General features: G+C 41.5%; 1 pseudogene; it reads right to left on the bottom strand.

Annotated features, from left to right (window-relative positions):
- Positions 1-1,494: 1,494 nt before the first annotated feature.
- LOC615401 (60S ribosomal protein L13 pseudogene) lies at positions 1,495-2,202 on the bottom strand (annotated as a pseudogene).
- Positions 2,203-13,840: the final 11,638 nt, after the last annotated feature.

Here is a 13,840-nt window from a genome sequence, read left to right as displayed (position 1 = left end):
GCAGTTTAGTGTGATATGTCAGGAAAGATAGGAATTCCTAAGAGCAATTCAAAGTTAATATCCTGACTCCCTCCAAACTTTTGTAGATGGCTCTGCTGCTGAAAGTTCAGCCTTTTTTTTTTTTTTTTTAAAGTACCATTTAAAAATCTGTCAGCATAATTTGTGTGTCAAAAGATAGGACTTCTTATGTCTGTATTTTAGCTAGATACTGAGAAAGTAATTCCTCCAACTTCTAAGTAAGTTATAATCATTTGTAATTCTTAGTGCTGTTCAAACCTGCCCAAGGTGAAAGTCAGTATGCTGGATCTAAAAGTATAATGAGAGTATAATTTTCCATTTTGCCTTAAATACAACTGGTGCTTACACTATTGGATGTTACAAGTTCCTATTAATATAAAATATAGATTGCTTGACATTTATTCTGTATCAGTTTTTACATAAAACTGTACTTTCAGGTTGTACACATTTCCATTTGTATTCAAGTTTGGAGAAACAAAATAAGGATTATACTTTTAAATATCATAAACATCCAATAAGAAATATCCTGTAAAATTGATAGATAAATTGTTTTAAAGGAAATACAAGAATGAATATCAGAAAATGTTTCTTACAAACGTGTCTTGATAAACACATTTTCATACTAATCTAATAGCCTGTAGAAATTTACAATTAAAATGAATCAGAAGTGTACTTTGTAAATCAAAATCATTAATGATTCCTATTTCTCTGTTTCCCAGTTAGAATTAAATTTTTACTTTGTAGAAAATTTTCAGAAACATAATCAGTGATTTTTTTTTAAAAAGCTTATTTTAGTAATAAATACATAAAAGGAAAATTAAGCAATTTTTCATAGAAAAAATCTTGGATATATATTTTTAAAATTTTAGTAACTTACTGTTACCCACAACAGGCAAATACTCCCAACCCAACAATAAAAATCTTAAACAATTGGAAATGTCTTGGTATTTAAAAAAATAAATCTTAAGGATATAGGTAACATAGAATATGAACTCCCATGAAATATGAATAGAAAAACCAAAGAACAAAATTTTAAAGTATATGACAGCAAAGTTCTTATTAAAATTGTTCTGATTATTCATATATTCTTATATAAAGGATTCTTTTTTCTGATAATACAAGAAGAAAAATGTGTAGTAAATGGCTGATGTTGATACCATAAAGCTAGAGGGGTATAGGAGTGCTAAAGGCATACTCCTTCCTGACTATATTTTTTTTTCTTTTTTTTTTAAGATGTGAAAATAGTATTTTAATAGTCAGTAACAGGAACACACAGCACCCCCTGGGCTGGAGGGTCCAGACAAGAACACTTACTAAGCACAAGCCTCCCCCGTCCCAAAGCTGCTTCCCCCACAGCTCTGTTGCAACAAAGGTCAGACACACCCCAGGTACCCCTGGAAGAGGTCCCCACCCCCCCACCCCCCCACCCCCAGGCCCTGGCTCCTTACACAACCAAGGTCACATGGACACTGCAAGTTTATCACAAGTTGCCAACAGCACTTTATTTTTTCTTTTCAACATCCTGTTCTGCAGCTTCCTTGGCCCTTTTTGCCTGGATGCCAAAGAGCCGGGTGTTGGCGCGGGCCATGCGGAGACTGGCAAATGTCTTAAAGTTCTCCTCCTCTGTGATGACTCTGGCTTTCTCCTTCTTATAGACTTTCCGTATGGGCATAACAGGTCCGGTCAGATGAGTGGCCAGTTTGAGCTCTTCAGCAGAGCTGTCTCCCTTCTTGGAGGCCGAGGGCTTCCTGGGGAACAGGATAAGCTTGGAGCGGTACTCCTTGAGCCGCTGCATGTTGGCCTGCAGGGACTCCGTGCACTTGTTCCACCGCCTCGGGTCCACTGAGATCCCAATGGTCCGGGCCACCTTCTTGTGGATGCCGGCCACCCTAAGCTCCTCCAGGCTGAAGCCCCTGCTGGCACAAACCTTCGTGTGGTACCTGAATGTCGGGCATCTCACCACCGGCCGGAGAGGACTGGACGTGGGGCGCGGGGCAATGCAGCGCGCCTTGGCCTGCTGGGTCTTGCGTCTATGGATCTTGCCAGCTGGCTGGTTGAACCACGTGGCCAGGCGCCGCTGCCAGTCCTTGTGGAAGTGGGGCTTCAGGATCATGCCATTCCGGCTGGGCACCATGGCTGCTGCCGAAAGGCCTCCTCCGAGGGCTCACGGCCGGGAAAAGCCTGACTGATTATCTTAAAGGCTTGGTAGGAACAATTCAATGAGTGACTAATGAAACCTTCAGTTCAGCAGTATGCAATAAGAGCTTTTATCTCCTAATTTCACTTCTAGGGCTCTCTCCTAAATAATATAAAACACGGAAAAATCTCTATACATGAAAGATATCCTTCAAAGCAAATAACATGTTATAGTGGGAAATAATGGAAGCAAACTAAAAGACCGGTAACATATGGTACAGAAACATAATGGAATATTATGTAGCATTTAAAAATGGTTATCAAGAGGAGTGACATAAGAAATATTATAATCTTAAATTAAAAAGCAGGATACAAGGGACTTCCCTGGCAGTCCAGTGGTTAAAACTCTGCACTTCCAATTCAGGGGGCACGAGTTCAATCCCTAAAAATGAGCAGGATACAGAAGTGTATAAAGCTGAATTTCAACTATATGAAATACTGCACAGAAAGAAGACATGGAGATTCACTGGAATATTGACAGAGATTTTCTTAGAACAGCTAAATTATAGGTGGTGTTAATTTTCTTTAAGGATTTCTATGTGTTCTTTTTAAAAACATGTAATTTTTGGCTATGCTGAGTGTTGCTGCACAGAGGCTTTCTCTAGTCGCAGTATGTGGGCTTCTCCTTGTGGTGGCTTCTCTTGTTGCAGAGCACAGGCTCTGGGTACGCATGGATGGACCTCAATAGTTGAGGTGCACGGGCTTAGTTGACCTGTGGCATGTGAAATCTTCCTGGACCAGGGATCAAACTGGTGCCCCCTGCATCGCAAGGTAGATTCTTAACCACTGAACTACTAGGAAAGCCCCTCCAACATGTTCCAAATTCCTTATAAGTATGTATCATTTTTCTAATTAGAAAAATATTAGAATTTTAAAACTAGGAATAACCATTAACTACATATAGTTCTTGTGAGGATTACATAAGATCCTGGATATGAAATTCTCTAGCATATATAATACTGAATATTTCCTTTAAAGCACAACTAAGAGAAGGGGTGGCTTCACCGCCTAGCAATCAGAGTTGCTTCCATTATTGTCAAAAAATAGTAACAAAAAATCCTGCGTGTTGCATAGAATCAAATTCTGTCACTCCACACATTTTCAGAGATATTAATTTGAGAACTGTTTTAATAGTTAAAAGCAGAAAACAACCTAAATGATTACAATGGAGGATTGATTAAGTATATTTTGTTTGGTTTGGTTAATTATATTTATCCCATAAAAATAATGAGGTAGATAATGGAAGCCTTAAAAACCAAGATGTCCATGATATAGTTTTAAATGAAAGCTAAGTTGTAGAACAGAATTACAGTATAATCCTGGCTTCATCAAAGACAAAATGAAACCAGGGAAAAAATCTTACATTTTATAGGTCTGATATAATATTCTTAAGAGACTAAACAGATGATATACCTGTGTACCTGATCTACAAATCAGAAAAATGCCTCTAGCTTATGTTTTCAACTATTAAATTAAGATTTCAACTTTAAAATCAGCATAATCTGGATATTTTAGTGTTGCAAGACATCAGCAAATGACTAAGATTAAGGTATCTGACAAGACTTTGGGTGCAGGTAAAAGATATGTACTTGCGCTACTTTATTATATGGATGCTACAGAATCTCAAACACAGGCTGAAGTACAAATCTGAGTCTTGGCACATTCTCCCTGATAAGAGTGTTTTCATATGCCTGAGGTCTTTTGGCCTGCTGTACCAGTTTGATGAGTGAAATTTATCCGAACAACGTGATGATTTATGGTGAATGCCTGTTTTTGTTCTGGGATGGAAGAGGTTGAAATGTGAGTAGCTGAGGTCAGTCACACAAGCACTACATGCATACATGACTGAGTCCCAATAAAAGTCTAGCACGCCAAGGCTCAAGTGAGCTTCCCTGGTTGATAGCACTTCACCTGTGTTGTTGGAAGAATTTAGTGTGTCCCTAAATGACTCTGGGTTTCCCTTGTGGCTCAGCTGGTAAAAAAATCCACCTACAGTGCAGGAGACCTGGGTTCGATCCCTGGGTTGGGAAGATCCCCTGGGGAAGGGAACAGCTAACCCATTCCAATACTCTGGCCTGGAGAATTCCATGGACCATATAGTCCATGGGGTCGCAAAGATTCAGACATGACTAAGTAACTTTCACTTCACTATATGACTCCACTGAAAAGGGACACCTGGAAGCAATGCCCGATTTCTCTTGGACTTCACTCCATATACCTTTTCCCTTTATTGATTTCAATCTGCATCCTTTTGCTGTAATACATTGTAACCATGAGTGTAACATCCTTTGAGTTCTGCAAATCCTTCTAGTAAATCACCAAGCCTAAGGATGGTCTTGTGAACCCTGATACAAGAATTAACTAAAAATTTGTCAAAAGATAGCTACTCTCCTCATCCTAAGACCAACATAAGTGTTAAACCATCCTCCCCCAAATAAGGAGGTCTGCTTGACCCATACATCCATACACACAGGTCCTTAATTAGAGGATGCCAGCACTGGAAGTTGATTTAATCTAACCTCATTCTATAACTGAGGAAATTAAGGATGAGAAGAAATTATACTCAGTGACCTCAAAGCATCTGGATGGCTGACAGGTTGAGGCTAGTTGATTCTTTACATTCTCACCACAGGAGCCTAGACTAATTCTCTGGCTTTGTAATTGAGTAAGGACAGTTTAGCTTGCAGCTGTTCTGTGGGAGCTCTGTGCTTCTCTCTCAGGCCACATGGAACCATGGTACTCACTCTTGATCAGCATGGGAACAGAATATGCTACCTAATGGTGTGTAATGGAATGTATTAAAGTCTAAAACTCTCCTGGGGTATCCTGTACCAGTTTTTCTATCTTGTTTGCTGACAAGATATACACTGATAGTCTTTCCTTTTTATATTTTATATTTATATATAGTCTGCTTTTGGCTCGGTGACCCCTTAGTAAACTTGTGCCTTAGCATATTAATTTCCTAGGGCTTCTACTGGAGAAGGCAATGGCACCCCACTCCAGTATTTTTGCCTAGAAAATCCCATGAACGGAGGAGCCTGGTAGGCTGCAGTCCATGGGGTCGTTAGAGTCGGACACGACTGAACGACTTCACTTTCACTTTTCACTTTCATGCATTGGAGAAGGAAACGGCAACCCACTCCAGTGTTCTTGCCTGGAGAATCCCAGGGACGGGGAAGCCTGGTAGGCTGCCGTCTATGGGGTCGCATGGAGTTGGACATGACTGAAGCGACTTAGCAGCAGCAGCAGGGCTTCTATAACAAATTACCACAAACTTGCTGGCTTAGAGCAACAGAAATTTCTCTACTCACAATTCTGAAGTTCAAAATCAAGGTCCTGGCAGGGCCACACCCTTTCCAAAAGCTCACGGGGAGACTTCTTCCTTTCCTCTTCCAGCTTCTGGTGGTTCCTGGCATTCCTTGACTCGTATATGCATCATCACTCCAGCCTATTTTCCTCTGTCTTTTACTGTCTCTTATAAAGACATTTTAATTGGATTTAGGGCCCACTCTAACCCAGCATGGGCTTCCCAGGTGGCACTAGTGGTAGCACCAATGCAGGAGACATAAGAGACGCAGGTTTGATCCCTGGGTTGGAAGGATCCCCCTGGACGTGGGCATGGCAACCCACTCCAGTATTCTTGCCTGGAGAATCCCATGGATAGAGGAACCTAGCAGGCTACAGTCCATAGGGTTGTAAAGAGTCGAACACAACTAAAGCAACTTAGCATGCATGCTAACCCAGTATGATCATATCTCAATCTTTACCTTTAATTGCATCTGCAAAGACCCTACTTCCAAATAAGGTGACATTCAGAGATTCCAGGTGGGCATGAATTGTTGAGTGGAGGAGGGATGAGGAGGTACTGTTTAACCCACTGTATTCTCTGAGATAAGACACCTCACATACTCTGGTGGCAGATAGTCCTCATTTCCAAATGCGACTGAGAGAGAACCTGAAACTGTGCTTGGATGTTGTGGGTGTTCCCAATGTTTTTCTTTGCTTTCCAGCTCCTGCCACTGTGTTTGCTTTGCCTGTTCTATTTTGTGAGCATTCCTTGTTAGACTATCCTGTGAATCTTTCAGTGTTCTTAGTATTAATTGTTGCAATTTTATTTTTATTATTTTCAGCACCTTTACTTTGAATCTCCTATTTTGGTAGCAAAAGCATTTGATTGTGGGTTGTAAAACCTATCACTAATCCTGGTCTACTGAATAGGAGTCTTGTGACATTCAGAAAATCATCTGAAATCTCAGATTTCCAAATTAAGAAGTATTTAATGAACCTAGAGGGCATGGAAACCCACTCTCATATTCTTGCCTGGAGAATCCTATGGACAGAGGAGCCTGGCAGGATACAGTCAATGGGGACGCAAACAGTCAGACATGGCTGAGCAACTTAGCACACAGCACACAGATCCTCTTTGAGGTCTCGTCTTGTGTCAATGTGGGTGGATCCTCTGAGAAGCAGATGCCAACGAAGTATTAAGGGTGCAAGAAATTTGCTGGAGGAAATGCTTATAAAAGCTGAAGGGGTGAAGGAGCAGGAGGAAGCAAAGACAGTGATAACCATCTGAGTCCTGTGAGAGAAGAAGGGAAAGGAAGGAGGATTAGGCATTAAAAAGCTCAGACTTTACCACAGCTCTGAGAAGGTCTCAGGGAGTCCCAGAACAAATATTTGCCATTAGCAGAGTCCTGTCATGGGCTGGTTTTGGTACCTCTCCTGTGTCATTAGCTACAAGAAGCCTAGGAGGACCATAGTCTCAGAGTGGGGGATCCCCACTGCTGGGGATCCCAACATTAACTAGTGGGAATCAGCAAACTCCAACTCTTCCAAGCAGTTTCTATCTTGAAGGAAGATCTGAATGGCAGACCTCTAGGATGGTCACAATGCCAATATCTTTGAAATAGTGAGCTCATGATCAGTATGGACTGCAGGTTTGTCTGTCTCCCCCATTCATACAGTGATGCCCTAACCACCAATGCAATGATATTAGGAGGTGTAGGTTTAGATAAAGTTTATGATTGGCTTAGAGTGCCTTTTTAAGAAGAGAAAGAGACTAGAGCTTACTCTCACTCTGTGAGAATACAAGAAGGTGGCTGTCTGCAAATAAGGAAGACAGCTCTCCGTAGACACTGAACTTGCCAGGACCCAGGGCTTCCCTGGTGGCTGAGATGGTAAAGAATCAGCCTGCAATGTGGGAGACTCAGGTTAGATCCCTGGGTCAGGAAGATCCCCTTGAGGAGAGCATGGCAACTCACTCCAGTCTTCTTTCCTGGAGAATCCCATGGACAGAGGAGCCTGGCGGGCTACAATCCATTGATTCTCAGAGTCAGACATGACTGATGACTAACACTTTGATTTTTCACTTTCCTAAGGGTGTGGCCTCCATGGTTGGCTTAGAGTGCCTTTTTAAGAAGAAAAAGAGACCGGAACTCACTCACAGTCATGTGAGAACACAAGAAACTCTCCCTAGACACTGAATTTGCCAGTATTCCCTGCTCTTGGACGTGTCTCCAGAACTATAAACCTTACATTTCCATTGTTGAAGCCTTCTGGTCAATGGAATCTTATTATAGGAGCCTTGCCAACAAAGGTCCGGCTAGTCAAGGCTATGGTTTTTCCTGTGGTCATGTATGGGTATGAGAGTTGGACTGTGAAGAAGCCTGAGCACCAAAGAATCGATGCTTTTGAACTGTGGTGTTGGAGAAGACTCTTGAGAGTCCCTTGGACTGCAAGGAGATCCAACCAGTCCATTCTGAAGGAGATCAGCCCTGGGATTTCTTTGGAAGGAATGATGCTAAGGCTGAAACTCCAGTACGTTGGCCACCTCATGAGAAGAGTTGACTCATTGGAAAAGACTCTGATGCTGGGAGGGATTGGGGGCAGGAGGAGAAGGGGATGACAGAGGTTGAGATGGCTGGATGGCATCACTGACTCCATGGATGTGAGTCTGAGTGAACTCCGGGAGTTGGTGATGGACAGGGAGGCCTGGCGTGCTGTGATTCATGGGGTTGCAAAGAGTCGGACACGACTGAGCGACTGAACTGAACTGAACTCAGATAATAAAGATATCTCGTTTTCATTCTCCAGAGAGAGGGAGAAGGAGAAAAGATTGTCCTCGAGTTCAGTCAGTCTCTCCATCTGAGAGCCGCAGGCCAGGATTGCTGGGAAGCTGTGCTGTGAGTGTGCCTGTGTTGTTTCACCCTGCTCCCCCATGCGGTGCACATTCATTTTTCTTCTCCCTCATGCCTCTGCAGTCCCCTTAGTCTGAAACTCCATGTACCTTCTCCCTTCCTTTTCTTGTACTAGTGATGGAATAGGGAATCCTGTGAGGACTAATGGCATCACTGTGGCTTCTCCTTTTGTAGAAGATTGCCTCTTGACTTTGGCTGCACTTCTGGGGGCTTTTAAAAATGTCCAGGGCTCAGGACATGCCCCACGACAAGTAAATCGACAGAATCCCCGAGGAGTGGAACCAGGCATAAGTGTGTTTTCAGGCTCTTCACTTTGATCCAACAGGCAGGGAAGGTTAGAAGTTCTGCACAGAGGATCCTAGCCCAGGGGAAACACACAGCACTGGCTAAATTAAGAAAAGTACCATGGTAGCAGTATTTCCTTTTTCAAAAAGGTTTTAAAAGAAAGCATGGCTGTCTTTCTTACTTGCTTTTTGAATGAGAAATAAGGGACATTCAGTTCAGTTCAGTTCAGTCGCTCAGTTGTGTCCAACTCTTTGTGACCTCATGAATCGCAGCACGCCAGGCCTCCCTGTCCATCACCAACTCCCGGAGTTCACTCAGACTCAGATCCATGGAGTCAGTGATGCCATCCAGCCATCTCAACCTCTGTCATCCCCTTCTCCTCCTGCCCCCAATCCCTCCCAGCATCAGAGTCTTTTCCAATGAGTCACCTCTTCGCATGAGGTGGCCAAAGTACTGGAGTTTCAGCTTTAGCATCATTCCTTCCAAAGAAATCCCAGGGCTGATCTCCTTCAGAATGGACTGGTTGGATCTCCTTGCAGTCCAAGGGACTCTCAAGAGTCTTCTCCAACACCACAGTTCAAAAGCATCAATTCTTCGACACTCAGGCTTCTTCGCAGTCCAACTCTCACATCCATACATGACCACAGGAAAAACCATAGCCTTGACTAGATAGACCTTTGTTGGCAAAGTAATGTCTCTGCTTTTGAATTTGCTATCTAGGTTGGTCATAACTTTCCTTCCAAGGAGTAAGCGTCTTTTAATTTTATTCAAAAAGGGCAATGTATGAAAGTAAAGTTCATACAGACCCTCTTCCACTGTTGGTCGTTTCAGAGTCTGCCATGTGGCATCGTCATAACTCGATCCTTGTTTTTGTATTACATTAATTTAATATCTCCTGCTGTGTTGTGTTTGAGAGGGAGTTATGTTTCAATAATAAAGGGGAAAAAATGTGTGATCCTTTTGAGACAGAGTTAATTTCTCCAAGGCTTTTATGAAGTTGGAGGTCATAGTCACGGTGGAAGAGCTGAGTTAGAGTAATTTTGCAGCAACACTGGACAGTTTTGGATGGGACTTGTTTGTTCAGTTTTATACTCTCCAGCACAAGATCACTGCTGTCAGAAAACAGACACATATTCATTCCTCTTCCTCTATTTTCTCTGAGCCCATTATGCAGTGGATATTGTGCTTGGGATCAGTGATACAAAGATGAATAAAAGAGGTTGAATCTATCAATATGGAAATGGTTAACCAATTTATGGTATATCCTTACAATAGATACGACTAACTTTCAAAGAGTAATGAGTTAGGTATATACTTATATACCTGGGGAAATTATTCATGATAAGGCTTTTAGATGTTTATAGTTTTTAAATTTATTTTATTTAACAAATGGTATGTGTATATATAAGCATATTAAAATTTTTAAAGAATTCATACAAAAACAGTGATTATCAGTGGAGAGTGTATTGGAGAAAGCTGAAAGAATCTTTCATGCCTTTTTTTACAACTTAAGAAGAGTAGGATTTTAAGTGACTATAGGCATGGGGTTTTATGTTATTCCTGATATTTAAAAAATATCTATAGGGCTTCCTTGGTGGTTCAATGGTTACAAATCTGCCTGCCAATGCAGGGGACACAGGTTTGATCCCTGGTCCGGGAAGATTCCACTTGCCACAGGGCAACTAAGCCTGAGAACTGAAACCTCTGAGCCCGCACGCCTAGAGCCTGTGCCCTACAGCGTGAAAAGCCACTGCAGTGAGAAGCCCATGCACCACAACAAAGAGTAGCCCCTACTCTCTGAAACTAGAGAAAGCCTGGGCACAGCAACGAAGACCCAGCACAGCCATAAATAAAAAGACATCTATAAAAGAAACCTGTTTCTTCAAGGAATTAGAGAAATAATTTCGAGATGTTTTAAAAGAATTTTGCCTATAAATCAATGATGTTTTCCTGGCTTCCCAGGAATAAAAGAAACTGAAAAAAAAGGAATTTAATAGCCCTTATCTTTTCCTGGTAGCCCTGCTTTGTTTTGAAACAGTGGCCCTGCACTTTAATAAACTGTTACCTCTTTACAACATTATGAAGCAAACTCACAGAAAAAGCAAACAAAAAATTGTCTCAGATCATTTGCTTTAGATTAATATCAAAGAGAAAGTCTCTTTAAAAGATACTGTAACAGGATTCCAACAGAGAAGCAACATCAGTAGGAGATAGATACATGGATAGGTGTAAAGATACCTATATACTTATTTATAAGCCTATGCTTTACAATAAACCTCTCTCTCTATTATTATATGTATTATATACAAAATATAGCATATTATCATCTAATATTAATGATAGATACATGGACAGGTGTAAAGATACCTATATACTTATAAGCCTATGCTTTACAATAAACCTCTCTCTATTATTATATGTATTATATACAAAATATAGCATATTATCATATAATATCAATGATATTGGCTAGTCAGCCACTGGGGAAGCTTACTAGGCAAGTTCAGATGTATAGGCAGGCTATTAGGAAAGGCAGGCTGAAAACTCTTAGACAGAAGCTGAGACTGCAGTCCATAAACGAAATTTCTTCTTTTTCAGGAAAGGAGCCTGGTGGGCTACAGTCCATAGGGTTGCAAAGAGTCAGGCAGGACGAAGCACTTAGCACATATGCACACAGGGAAGCTACCAGTGGGGATTAGGCCCACACAAAGTATTGGAGATAATCTCCCTAAAGTCAACTGATTGTTGATATTAATGACATCTACCAAATACCTTTACAGGAATACCTAGATTGGTATTTGATTGAATAACTGGGTACTATAAGCTAGGCAGGCTTTCCCTGATGGCTCAAGCAGTAAAGAATCTGCCTGCACAGGAGACTTGAATTTGATCTCTGGGTTGGGAAGATCCCCTGGAGGAAGGCATGGCAACCCACTCCAGTATTCTTGCTTGGGAAATCTCATGCACAGAGGAGCCTGGCTGGTTACAGTCCATAGGGTCACAAAGCGTTGTACACAACTGAAGCAACTTAGCATGCACACATAGCCTAAACAAGTTGACACAAACTGATATGATCCACCCTTTGTCAACTTGGCACCCATACACTTCTCCTTGCTGTTGCTGCTGCTGCTAAGTCGCTTCAGTCGTGTCCGACTCTGTGCAACCCCATAGACGGCAGCCCACCAGGCTTCCCCGTCCCTGGGATTCTCCAGGTAAGAACACTGGAGTGGGTGGCCATTGCCTTCTCCACACATCTCCTTAAATGACACTTAATCTCCGAAACAATAACAAGGTCATAGCTCTGCTTAATATGATTCACCTAACCTGAATACACGTTAAAATTCACCAACCATTTCCCTAGATAAAAATGCTAACTCTGGGACTTCCTGGTGGTTGGTTAAGAACCCATCTTGCAGGGAACTTCAGTTTGATCCCTGGTAGGAAAACTAAGATCCCACATGCCTGAGGCAACCAAGCCTGCACGCTGCAACTAGAAAGCCTATATGCCACAACTACTGAGCCCACACGAGGCAAAGAAGATCTTGTGTACCGCAGTTAAGACCCGATGAAGCCAAATAAATGGTTTTTTTTAAAAAAAGAATGCAAAATCCTTGAGTAAACTTCACTTTTCTACTTGATATTCTATAACTTAAATATTATGATATAAAGTTAACTAATATTAGCATATTTTATATGAGATAATAGGGAATAAGAGAGGGAATAAAACTATTTACATATAAAAATACTCAACTATTACAGGAATTGTTTCAATAGTGGTAACAGGGTTTTAGCTGATATTTTAAACTATCTTTTTCTATTACCCATTCCATATCCCCCTTTGTCCTCAGCAAGAATTTCAAGTAGTTGTGTTTGGCTGGTTGGCTAACCTAAATGTTTATTTCTGAAGCCATTAGAAGTCCTTCCTGAAGTGGGTTGTTGTAATTTTCCATTGGCATTAATCACAGGACATGATAGTACTAACTGATCCCCTGAGGGATTTTCTGTATTCTAGCCATATTCTTCCTTACCTCTATTTTGTGGGAGCAGCCCAATTTCCCTTTGGTAATCAGGATCGATTGCCCCATTGCCCCAGTGAGTGTAATAACAACCTTCTTTTCCTGTTGATTCAGAAGCATGTGAAGCCTAAGGTGACTGAGTGGCAGTCTTAACTTTTAGTTCAATGAAATCACTGTTGAGTTTCCTGGTAGAAGCATTCCTCTCATTGAGACTAAGATTTTGTGACCAGCAGAGCATATGGTTTTAGGAACAGGAAGCAAAAATTTTGCCAGTGAATCAGTGGGATTGGTAGTAAATGGTGCCACTCCTATCTGTATTCTTTGATTCTTTAACCAGTGCATCTTGACTATGAGAGAAATAGCACCTTATACTGGATGTTTATTTAGAGCATGTGTAATTCTCTGAAGAGCTTTTGCTCCTGTCCTGCAAGGTACTGCCGCCTAACTGATCCTGTAACTGAGTCTTCTAAAGTTCATTCCATCATTCTATCAAGCCAGCTGCTTCATGATGATGGGGAACATGGTAAGCTCAGTGAATTCCATAATATGATTGTATTATCACACTTCATTTACTGTGAAGTTAGTTATCACTTCTAACTACACTGTGTAGAATACCATGATGATGGATAAGGTATTATATAAACCCAAGGATAATAGTTTTGAAAAAAGCATTGTCTGCAGGGAGGCAAATTTGTAATTACTCTAAGTTTCTATTCCAGTAAGACCAAAATGCTGCCTCTGCAATGAAGGAAGTGGTTCAATGTAATTAATGTGCCACCAGTTAACTGGCTGATCTCCTGAAGAATGGTGCTATAATGAGGAGTGTGTGTTGGCTTCTGCTGCGGGCAGTGTGGGTACTCAGCAGTGGCTGTAGTCAGGTCAGCCTTGGAGACTGAAGGCCACACTACTGAGCCCATCTAAAATCTCCATTCATACCACCCCTCGCCTACTGCATTCATGCGCTTGTTGGGTAATGACAGTATTGACTGGGGAAAGGGGATGACTGGTAGGCAGAGGGGGGCCATCCTATCTACTGGATTATTAAAATATTCTTCTGGACTCTTCAAATATGGCTGAGAGGTCTTACATGACAAATCCACTCTAACATCTCTATATCCTTAAGCCTTT

Source organism: Bos taurus, chromosome 2 (genome assembly GCF_002263795.3).
Source record: "Bos taurus isolate L1 Dominette 01449 registration number 42190680 breed Hereford chromosome 2, ARS-UCD2.0, whole genome shotgun sequence".
Lineage (NCBI taxonomy): Eukaryota > Metazoa > Chordata > Mammalia > Artiodactyla > Bovidae > Bos > Bos taurus.
Note: the sequence above shows the minus strand (reverse complement) of the source record. Positions and strands in the feature narration are given on the sequence as shown.